Source organism: Panthera pardus, unplaced genomic scaffold (genome assembly GCF_024362965.1).
Source record: "Panthera pardus isolate Hobbes unplaced genomic scaffold, ASM2436296v1 HiC_scaffold_27, whole genome shotgun sequence".
Taxonomy (NCBI): domain Eukaryota; kingdom Metazoa; phylum Chordata; class Mammalia; order Carnivora; family Felidae; genus Panthera; species Panthera pardus.
In genome coordinates this window covers 78,515,007-78,527,071 of record NW_026526843.1, presented here as the reverse complement: position 1 = coordinate 78,527,071, position 12,065 = coordinate 78,515,007, and positions in this window count along the sequence as shown.

The following is a 12,065-nucleotide window of genomic DNA, read 5'->3' as shown; positions in this document are numbered from 1 at the left end:
GTTTATTTATTTTTGAGAAAGACAGAGACAGAATGCAAGTGGCTTAGGGGCAGAGAGAGAGGGAGACACAGAATCCGAAGCAGGCTCCAGGCTCTGAGTGGTCAGCACAGAGCCCGACGGGGGACTTGAACTCACAGGCTGTGAGATCATGACCTGAGCTGAAGTCAGACGCTCAACCGACTGAGCCACCCAGGCACCCCATCTGTCCTCCTCTTTTATATAGCTGCCTCTCTAACCTCATGTCTCTCTCTCTCTCTCTCCCTACATTCATGCCTCATTCCTGTCAGTCCCTCTTTCTCCACCCTTCCCACTCCATCTCTCTGTATATCTGTCTGTCCCCATCATCATTTATTTATCCCCATTTCTGAGTATTTGCTCCCAGCTTTCAGGCCCTGTTTCTTTGTCTCTGTCTCTTTGTCTTTATCTCCTGTTATCATTTCTGTATCTGTTCATCTCTTCCAAAATCTAATCTTTATTTATCTATTTACTTTTAAAAATCTTATTCTGTTTCTTTGTCCTCATCTCCCTGTGTCTTCCCCGGGCCTCTCTGGACAATTTGGATCAGAATTGGTCTGGTAGATAATGTGGAGCTATAAAAGGGTTTAGGAGGAAGAAGTAGGTCTGGCAGGAGGCAAGTGGCAGGGTGTGGAATTTCATGGCTCTGCCAAGTCCTCCTGAAAGACAAGGCCTCTGAGGTCAAGGTTAGCATAAACCCCTTCAACTCAGCCTCTTGAAAAAAGACAAAGAATGCTGCCGTTATTGGGAGGACCAGGAAGGGGTATTTTTCTGAGTGAAATTCCATCCGGAAGCTGGAATCCAGAGCATTTCCTGTTGTAATGTTTCTTCCAGACTTGGAGAGTCTGAACTTGCCACGTAGCATGTGCACTCCATGCATATATTTCTACAGTGAAACACAGAGATGCATACAGAATTCTCCCCACCCTTAGAAACACAGACGGGTGCAGAGACATAAAGATACACACAGAATCATGAACCCTTATAGTTGCAGATACTCCGAGACATGGAAAAACACACAGAATGAATCAACACTGGTGGAGAGGCAGACATACACAGAGACACTGAGAGACCCAGGGAATTACCCTCTTACAGCTCAGGGACACATATAGACAGAAAAATAGCTACACAGAGGATCATCCAGCTAATTTCCCTTTGAAAAATTGTTCTCTTTTAGTTTATTTTCATATAAATAGAAACACATTAGAACATCATGTATAAACACACACATTTATAAAAGTGCACACATTCATATACAATCACAAATATCCAAAGCAACAAAAAATTACACATAGCCATTGCTTTGCTGGAAGTGCAAAGGTAGCCAATCTCCCTCTGGTCCCAAATGGCAGACATGATGCTCCTTCAGTGCTCCCCTGTCCATGAAGGTACTAGGTAGTCAAGTCAGAAACCTATTAGGAACTAGATAGAAATAATTGGAAAATCTAGGTAAAACTTTATTCCTAGAAAAATATAAAATGACAAAAATGGAATAGCAAGAAGTAAAGAACTTGAATAGACCATTAAGTATTAATGAAATTGAAATGGTATGCAAGGACATCCCTTCCCCCCCCCCCCCCCCCCGCCCAATCCAGGACCAGATAAGTTTACAGGTGTATTGTGCCAGACTCACAAGGAATACTTACTTCCCTTCTTATACAAGTTATTCCAGAAAATAGAAAAGGAGAGAAAGCTGCTTAGCTCATTTTATTAGTCTAGGACAATCTTCAAACCTTGATTCTAAAACTAGATAAGGACAAAAAAAGAAAAGAAAATTATAGGCTCATTTCAATTATGAATGCACAGATCCCAAATAAAATATTAGCTAACTGCATCCAACAGTAGTATGTCAAAAAGTACATCACAATCAAATGGAGTTTATTCCAAGAATGCAAAGAGAATTCGTTCAACCTCAGAAAAATCTATGGATGTAATTTACCACACTAATAAAGGAGACTACTTATAGGATTATCTCAATTAATGTAGAATAAGTATGTTACATTCCCACTTATGATGAAACTCTTAGCAAACTAGGAATAGAAGGAAAAAATTTTTTTTTTCATAAATAAGCTCTATGCCCAACATGGGGCTTGAACTCATGACCCTGAGATTAAGAGTTGCATGCTCTACTGACTAAGCCAGCCAGGCATCCCAGAAGGCAAATTTAACTTGGTGAAGGTTACATACCAAGGCCTTACAACATATTTTATACTAAATGGAGAAACTTAAGATACATTTCCTTGAAGATTGAGGATAAGACTAGATACTCTCACCAATTACTGTTCAACATAGAACTGGAAGCCTTGGTCAATACTATAATGGGAGAAAAATAAATAAGATGTATAAGGATTGGAAGAGAAGAAATAAAACCAACTGATTCAACAGATATACTATTAGAATTAAAAAACAGTTCAGTGAGGAGGCCAGGCACAAAACCAACTCATAAAACTCCATAGTATTTTTTTTTTTGTTTTCCATTTTCTTATTTGAATACAGTTGACACACAATATTACATTAGTTTCAGGTACACAACTTAGTAATTTGACAAGTTTATACATTATGCTATGTTTACCACAAGTATATATAGCTAACCTCTGTCCCATTACATCGCTATAACAATATCATTGACTGTATTTATTATGTTATGCCTTTTATTCCTGTGACTTATTCATTCTATGTATAGAATATATATCCCTGTATATCCCTCTCCCTTTCACTCATTTTGCCCCACCCATCTTCTTTCCCTCTGGCAACTAGGCCTGATTCTGCTTTTTGTTTATTCATTTTTTTAGAGTCCACTTATGAGTGGAATCATATGGTATTTGTCTTTGTCTGATTTATTTTACTTAGCATAATACCCTCTAGGTCCATCCATGTTATCTCAAATACTATAATCTCATCCTTTTTATGGCTGTGTAATATTTTATATCTCTATGTCTATATCTATATCTATATTTGTCTATCTATCATCACTTCTTTTCTTCTCTTTTTTTTTTATTAACATATATTGTAATATTGGTTTCAGGAGTAGAATTTCATCACTTTCATATAACACCCAGTGCTCATCATAACAAGTGCCTTCCTTAATACCCATCACTCATTTAGCCCATCCCCCACCCACCTCCCTCCATCAACACTCAGTTTGTTCTTTATTGTTAAGAGTCTCTTATGGTTTGCTTCTATCTCTCTTTTTTTCCCTTCCCATATGTTCATCTCTTTTGCTTCCTAAATTCCACATGTGAGTAAAATCATATGGTATTTGTCTTTCTCTGACTTATTTTGCTTAGCATAAATCACTCTAGCTTCATCCACATTGTTGTAAATGGCAAGATTTCATTCCTTATGAAGACTGAGTAATATTTCATTGTATACATATACCACATATACTTTATCCATTCATCAATCAGTGGACACTTGGGCTCCTTCCATAGTTTGGCTATTTTTGATAATGCTGCTATAAGCATTGGGGTGCATGTACTCCTTCAAATCTATATTTTAGTATCCTTTGGGTAAATACCTAGTAGTGCAATTGCTGGACTGTAGGGTAGTTCTATTTTTAATTTTTTGAGGAACCTCCATCCTGTTTTCCAGAGTGGCTGCACCAGTCTGCTTTCCCACCAACAGTGTAAGAAGGTTCCCCTTTCCCTGCATCCCTACCAACATTTGTTGTTTCCCGTGTTGTTCATTTTAGCTATTCTGACAGGTGTGAGGTGTATACCACTTCTTCTTTATGTATTCATCTATTGATAGACACTTAGGGTGCTTCCATATCTTGGCTACTGTATATGATGCTGTGATAAACATAGGGGTGTATATATATTTTTGAATTACTGTTTTCATTTTCTTTGGTTAAATATCCAGTAATGGAATTACTACATCATATGTAGTTGTATTTTAATTTTTTGAGGAAACCCTATACTGTTTTCCACAATGGCTGTACCGATTTACATCCTATCAATAGTGCCCAAGGATTCCTTTTTCTCCACATCCTCTCCAACACTTGTTTTTTTCTTGTCTTTTTGATACTAGCCATTCCGACAGGTATGAGGTGATAACTCATTGTGGTTTTGATTTGCATTTCCCTAATGATTAGTGATGTTGAGCAGCTTTTCACAGGTATGATACAAGTTCTTTATATATTTTTAATATTAACCCCTTATTGGGTATATCATTTGTAAATGTCTTCTCCCATTCAGTAGGTCTTCTTTTTGTTTTGTTGATGGTTTCCTTTGCTGTACAAAAGCCTTTTATTTTGGTATAGTTTCAATAGTTCCATTTTGCTTTTGTTTCCCTTCCCTTAGGAGAAACATCTAGAAAAATGTTGCTAAGGTTGATGTCAGAGAAATTACTGCCTGTGTTCTCTTTTAGGAATGGGTTTCTTTACATTAGCAATACACAAGTAGAAAAAAAAGTAATTAAAAATAAGATACCCCAAATTAGTCACTAGGCCAAAATACAAACTTTTCTAAACATCAGAGTAACTACAAAAATACCAAACAAAACAGACTACATAGTAAAATAGATTTTTAAAAATGTTAATTTATTTTGAGAGAGAAAGAGAAAGAGAGAGAAAGTACATGTGTGCACACGTGCACATGAGCAGAAGAGGGGTGGAGAGAAAGAGAGAGAATCCCAAGCAGGCTCTACACTCAGTGAAGAGCCAGATGTGGGGCTCGATGTCACGACTGTGAGACCATGACCCGAGCCAAAATCAAGTCAGACGCTTAACTGACTAAGCCACCCAGGTGCCCCTAAGATACTTTAAATATATAAACACATAGCTAAAAAAGTAAATAAAATTTAAAATAATATGACAATGTTGACACCAAACATCTTTTGTATCAATAAATATAAACGGTCTTAACTTATTTGTTTAAAGAGAAATATTTTTCCATTGTATCACTGAGTAAAATCTAAATGCTGTGTTCAAGAAAATCAATGAAAACAAATTGATTCAGAAAGGTTAAAAATACAAGAAAAGACAAAGGTATACCAGTTAAATGTAAATAAAGAAAATATAGATTGCAATCTTAGTTATCAGACAAAGTCAGGAACTCAGAACAAAAGGCATTAACTGATTATCAAGGTCATGAAAAACAAGGATAAACTGAGGAAGTGTCACAGATTGGAGATATGATGACTAAATGCAATATGGGATTCTGGGTGGGAGTCTGGAACAGAAAAGAGACATCAGTGGAAAAATTGGTGAAATCAAAATAAAGTCTGGACTTTCGTTAATAGCAATGTAGTAATATTTAGTTTTGACAAATGTAGTCATACAAGATATTAACATGAGGGGCAACTAGGTGAAGAGTATATGGAAACTTTGCACTAACTTTTCAACTGTTTTGTAAATCTAAAATTATTCCAAAATAGAAAGCTTGTTGCAAAAAATGCATTAATGGAGGCAAAAAGGCCACAATTCACAATGGACATATAAAGTTATGACTATTTTTGTACCAAATAACATAGCAGCTTCATAAATCTGAGATGTTAAGGGATACAAGGAAAAATAAATAATAGATTAAAACACACTAAAAACAGGAGAAATTTAACTCACCTTTCTCATTCCAGGACAGATCAAATCATCATCAACAACAAAAAAAACCCAGTAAGAATATAAAAAACCTAAATAACAAAATCAATATTGGGCCAAGAAGAAAATCTTAACAAATTCTAAAAAGTAGAACTAATAACAATGTTCTCTGATCACACTGGATAAAATTGGAAATCAACATAAAATGGATCTTCCATCTGAATATGTAGAATCTCTTTGTCAAACAACTCTGGGGTCTGAAAGGAAACTCAAACCAAAACTTCTGAATTTTTAGAAAATAATAATGAAAACACTAAATATCAGAATTAATGGATACAGATAAAGCTACTTTGTAGCCTTAAAATACTTGTATTAAAAATGAGGGAAAATATTAAATGAATAAGCATCCAACTCAGAAAGTTATAGAAGGAAAAAAATAATAAAGTTAAGGAAAATGGAAGGAAAAAATTAAAAAAGAGATAAGTTCAAATAAAGGAGTTAGAAAAGAGATAACAGTAGAACTAATAAATAAATAGATGAGCTGATTTTGTTAGATAGAAATATATGTCATTAAATAACATAATCAAGAAGGAGAAAGCACAATATACAAATTAGGAAATGAAAAGTTGGACATAACCATAGTAAGAGGACATTTTAAACATAAGAAACTTCCTTTTCCAATTCTATGCAAATTGTTTTAAATACCTGGAAGAAATGGAAAACATCCTAGGAAAATATAATTTACTTTAATTTGATTCTAAAAGAGAAAAACCCATATAGGTCCATTTTCATGGAAGAAATAGAGAAAGCTATAAAAGAGCTACATTTCCCCAAAGGTTACCAGACCATCATGCTTTCATAGGGGAAGTCTAATACTAAAAAGCAGATAATTTGAATGCTATTTTTATTTTCCTGAGTCTAGATAAAGAAGGAACACTTCCCAATTCTTTTATAAAGTAAGTATAATATTGATACCAAGATCTGACAAAGATTCTACAAGAAAAAGAAAATGATATAGACCAATATTCACTTATGAATAGCAATGCAAAATTCTTTTTTTATCAATGCAAAATTTTAAATAAAATATTAGCAAATAGAATCCATGACTGTTTAGGGTTTATTCCAAGAAAGCAAGAATCATTCACTATTACAAAGTCCATTAATATAATCTAAAATATTATTAAATCTAAGGAAAAAATCATATCATCATTTTCAGAGATGCCAAAGAATCATTCAGCAGAATTCAATACCCATTCTTTTTTTAATGTTTGTTTATTTTTGAGAGAGAGACAGAGAGACAGAGTGCCAGGGGGGAGGGGCAGAGAGAAGGAGGCACAGAATCCAAAGCAGGCTCCAGGTTCTGAGCTGTCAGCACAGAGCCCCATGCGGGGCTTGAACTCACAAACCTTGAGATCATGACTGAGCTGAAGTTGGAAGCTTAATTGACTGAGCCACCCAGATGCTCCAACACCCATTCCTTATAAAAATATTCAGTAAGAGAAATATAGGGTTTCTTCCTTGATATAATTTAATTGTGTGTGTGTGTGTGTGTGTGCGCGTGTATGTGTGTACCTCCAAATCCAGCAATGCAGCCTTTCACTTAACCAGGAAACACTAGCAGCATTTATATGCTAAAATCAGAAACCAGGTAAGGATACTTACTCTCTCCACTACAAGTTAACATTGTATTGGAGGTAGCAAGCATTGTAATTAAAAAGAGAAATTAAAAGTATAAAATTGGAATTGAGGAGGTAAAGCTATCATTATTTATAGATAAATTTGTATAGCCAGAAAACCCAAACAAATCAACCACTACAAACAAGATAAGGTAGCAGGATATAAAATTAATATATTTAAATCATTTGGTTAGAAGATATATGGAACAGGGGTGCCTGGTTGTAAGTTTCAGGTCCACATTGGGTGTAGAGATTACTTAAAAACAAAATCTTTAAAAAAAATAAGAGGGGCATCTGGGTGGCTCAGTTTGTTAAGCTTCGACTTCAGCTCAGGTCATGATCTCACAGTTTGTGAGTCTGAGCCCCACATTGGGCTCTCTGCTGTCAGCCTGGAGTCCACTTTACATCCTCTGTTTCCCTCTCTCTGCCCTTCTCCCACTCTCATGTGCTCTCTCTCCCTCTCTCAAAAATAGATAAACATTAAAAACATTAAAAAAAGAAGAAGATAGCGTAGTGACAGAAAAGGTAAAATATTGCCTTAGTACGTTGTGGGTGCTATAACAGAATGCCATAGACTGGGTGGCTTATAAACAACAGAAATGTATTTCTCACAGTTCTAGAGGCTGAAAAGCCCAAGATGGAGGCAGACAGATTTGATGTCTATTTAGAGCTGCTTCCTGGTTCTAGCTGTGTCCACCGGGGCCCCTTTTATAAGGGCACTCATCCCACTCATGAGGTCTCCACCCTCATGACCTAATTGATTTCCAAAAGCCCTACCTCCAAATACCATCACAGTGAGGACTTGGTTTCAACATCTGAATTTTGAGGCACACAAACATTTAGTCTATAGCAAATACCTAGAAACAAACTTAATAAGAAATGTCCAAAACCTTTATTAGAAAATATTTATAACACTATGAAGGAACAAATGGAAAGGTAATTCATGTTCTTAAACAGGAAGATTCAAAATTATTAAGATGTCAAATTAATTTATGATGTTAGTATAAACATTAAAATACCATTTTTCCTCTTTTCCTGATACTAGACAACTGAATTAAAGTTCAAATGGAAAAATAACAAGCAAGCATAGCCAGGATATCTCTGAAAAGGAAGAACAATGATGTGGGACTATTGCCACAATAATGCTCTGTAAAAAGACAAAATGAACATTTATGTACCAAATTTAAAGTCTGTGGGTCATTTGAGAAGTTCTACAATCTGCATCAGGCTCTGTTGATCTCAACTAGGCTAGCTCATGTGTCTGTACGAAGTTTATGGCTTGTCTAGAGATTGGCTACTATAGGATGCCTTGACTGGGAGGACCAGGCTCATTTCTACTTCTCTCACATCCTTCCAAGGCTAGCTTAGGTATGTTCTTGTAGCAGTGGCTTGGGTCCAAGGGAGGAAACAGAATAGGCAAGAACTTTTTCAAGTCTCTTCTTATATCAAGTTTGCGAGTATCCTGTTGGTTAAAGCAAATTATATGGCCACATTCAGAGTCAATATGAAAGGGCCCTATCAAAGGATGTGGATACATAGAGACCATGAAAAATTGGGGGTCATTAATGCAATCTACCACCAACAATGACTCAAAATCTAGAATCCATAAAAGAAAACATAGATAAATTTGTTTACATAAAATTAAAAAAAAAACTTCCCTAGAAAAAAATCCATTAGCAAAGTCAAAGTATAACATATTGGGGAAAACCACTGACAAAATGATATAATTCACAAAGGTCTAATCTCTCTAGTTATATATAACAACATTCTAGAAATCAAGGAAAGGCCAATAATCCAACAGAAAAATATAGGATATAAATAGACACCTCACAGAAAAAGACATAAAATTTACACTTAAACATATGAAAAGATACTCAACCTCACTTATAAGAAGAGAAATGTAAATTAAAACTACCATAAGATACCATTTCTTACCTATCACATTGTAAAAAATCTAAGTCTTTAATAATACACTTTGTTGGTGAGGCTGCAGTAAAACTGATAAACTCATACATGGGTGGTAAGTGCAAAATGGTATACCTATGGTGGGAAATTTTGGCAATATCTACCAGTTACAAATATAATTATCAGAATTTATCCTACATAACTATCTGCATATGTATAAAATGTCTATTCATTACGGCACTGTTTGTAACACCAAAGGACTAAATACATTCCAAGCATACATCAGTAGGGGACTGCAGTCATTTAAAAAAAAAACTATTGTAAGAATTTAAATTCTGTTTTATTAAGCCACAGGTCAAGCCATGTTCTTAAATCCAACTTAACTAGCAATAAAGATGACTTGTGATCAAGAAAACATTTTTAATAAATAAGTTCTCTCTCTCTTACTATCTCTACTTTTCTCTCTCTTTCTGATATAATGATTTTATAATGACCATTACAGATTTTTAAATATTTTAAGAACCACAATCTCAGGAACATGTGTCATAGAAAACTTGTATTTTAAAAATTTTAGTTACAGCACTTACAAAATTGGTGAATAAATTAATATTATTTATTTTGATTCTACAATGTTTTTATAAATTACTTCATGTTCAGGAAATTCATGTTATTAAAGCCTTAGAAAATTAGATGGCTACTTTCTTGGCAGTGCTGAATCTGAATGTTTGTGAATAAATCTTTTGTACAAATGAAAAACAAAACAGAACTACTGTATATACACATAATGTAATACTTTGAATAAGTACTCTATATGCTTCCATACAGTGACTTTCTATGTACAGGAACGTCTAATGCTGTGATATAGAAAGACCTCCAGGATGTATTATTAGGAGAAATAATCAACATGTTTAACAGAATATACAGTATGTCACTTTTTGTGTAAGAAACGGGGAGATGGACTAAGATACACTTCTGTTTGGAGTGTCTGGGTGGTTTAGTCAATTAAACATCCCACTTCAGCTCAAGTCACGATCTCACAGTTTGTGAGTTCAAGTCCCACACTGGGCTCTCTGCTGTCAGCGTGGAGCCCATTTTGGATCCTCTGTCTCCCTCTCTCTGCCCCTCCCCCACTCATGTGCACACACATGCACTCTCTCTCTCTCAAAAATGAACATTAAAAATATAAAAAAAGAGACATTTATGCTTGTATCTGCCTAAAGAAATACTGGAAGAATAGAAAACTAATTAATAAAACTGGTAACTGTGAATCAAAACAGTATGGTCATAAAAATAGGCACATAGATCAATGGAACATAATAGAGAGCCCAGAAATAAACCCATGATTGTATAGTCAATTAATCTATGACAAAAGAAGCAAGAATATATAAAGGGGAAAAGACAGTCTCTTCAATAAATAGTGCTGGGAAAACTGGATGGCTATATGCAAAAGAATAAAATTGGACCATTTTTCTTATACCATACACAAAACAAATTAAAAATGGAATAAAGACCTAAATGTGAGACCTGTAACCATAAAACTCCTAGAAGACAACATAGGCAGTAATTTCTTGGATGCCAGCTATAGAAACATTTTTCTAGATAAGTTTCCTCAAGCAAGGGAAACAAAAGTAAATTAAACTATTGGGACTATACCAAAATAAAAAGCTTTTGCATGGCAAAGGAAATCATCAATAAAGTGAAAAGGCGACCTATTGAATGGTAGAAGATATTTGCAAATGATATATCTGATAAGGGGTTAATATCCAAAATATGTAAAAACTTACACAATTCCTCTCTCTCCATCTCTCTCTGCCTCTACCCCCCTCAAAATAAATAAATAAACATTTAAGAAATATAGGAGCACTTGTTTGGCTCAGTTTGTTAAGTGTCTGACTCTTGATTTCAGCTCAGGTCATTATCTCGAGGTTTGTGAGATTGAGCCCTGTGTTGGGCTCTGAACAGAGCCTACTAGGGATCCTCTCTCTGCCCTTCCCCTGCTCCAGATCTCTCTCTATCTCTCAAAAATAAATAAATAAATATTAAAAAAAGAACTTACACAACTCAACACCAAGAAAAAAACCAATATGATTAAAAAATGGGCAGAGGACCTGAATAGACACTTTCCAAAGAAGACATACAGGTGGCCAACAGACCTATGAAAAGATGCTCAACATCACTAATTATCAGGGCAATGTAAATCAAAACTTCAATGAGATATCACCTCATACCTGTCAGAATAGCTAGTATCAAAAAGAAAAGAAAAAACAAGTGTTGGAGAGGAGGATGTGGAGAAAAAGGGAATTCTTGTGCACTATTGGTGGGAATGCAAATTGGTGCAGCCACTGTGGAAAACAGTATAGAGATTCTTCAAAAAATTAAAAATAGAATTATATGATCCAGTAATTCTACTAGTGGGTATTTACCCAAAGAAAATGAAAACACTAATTCAAAAAGATACCTGTACCCCTATGCTTATTGCAGCATTATTTACAATAGCCAAGATGTGGAAGCAACCCAAGTGTCCATCAATAGATGAATGGAGATATATATTCTCACATCTTTTTTATTTTATTAAAAAATTTTAATGTTTATTTTTGAGAGAGAGAGACAGAGTGTGAGTGGGGGAGGGGCAGAGAGAGAGGGAGACACAAAATCTGAAGAAGGCTCCAGGCTCCACGCTGTCAGCACAGAGCCTGAACTCACAAACTGTGGGATCATAACCTGAGTTGAAGTTGTATGCTTAACTGACTGAGTCACCCAGGCACTGCTCACATCTTTTTCTTTTAATGTTTTCTATTTATTTTTTAGAGAGAGAGAGAGCATGAGAGGGGGAGGGGCAGAGAGAGAGTGGGGGCAGAGGATCCAAAGTGGGCTCTGTGCTGACAGCAGTGAGCCTGATATAGGGCTCCGACTCCTGAACCACGAGATCATGA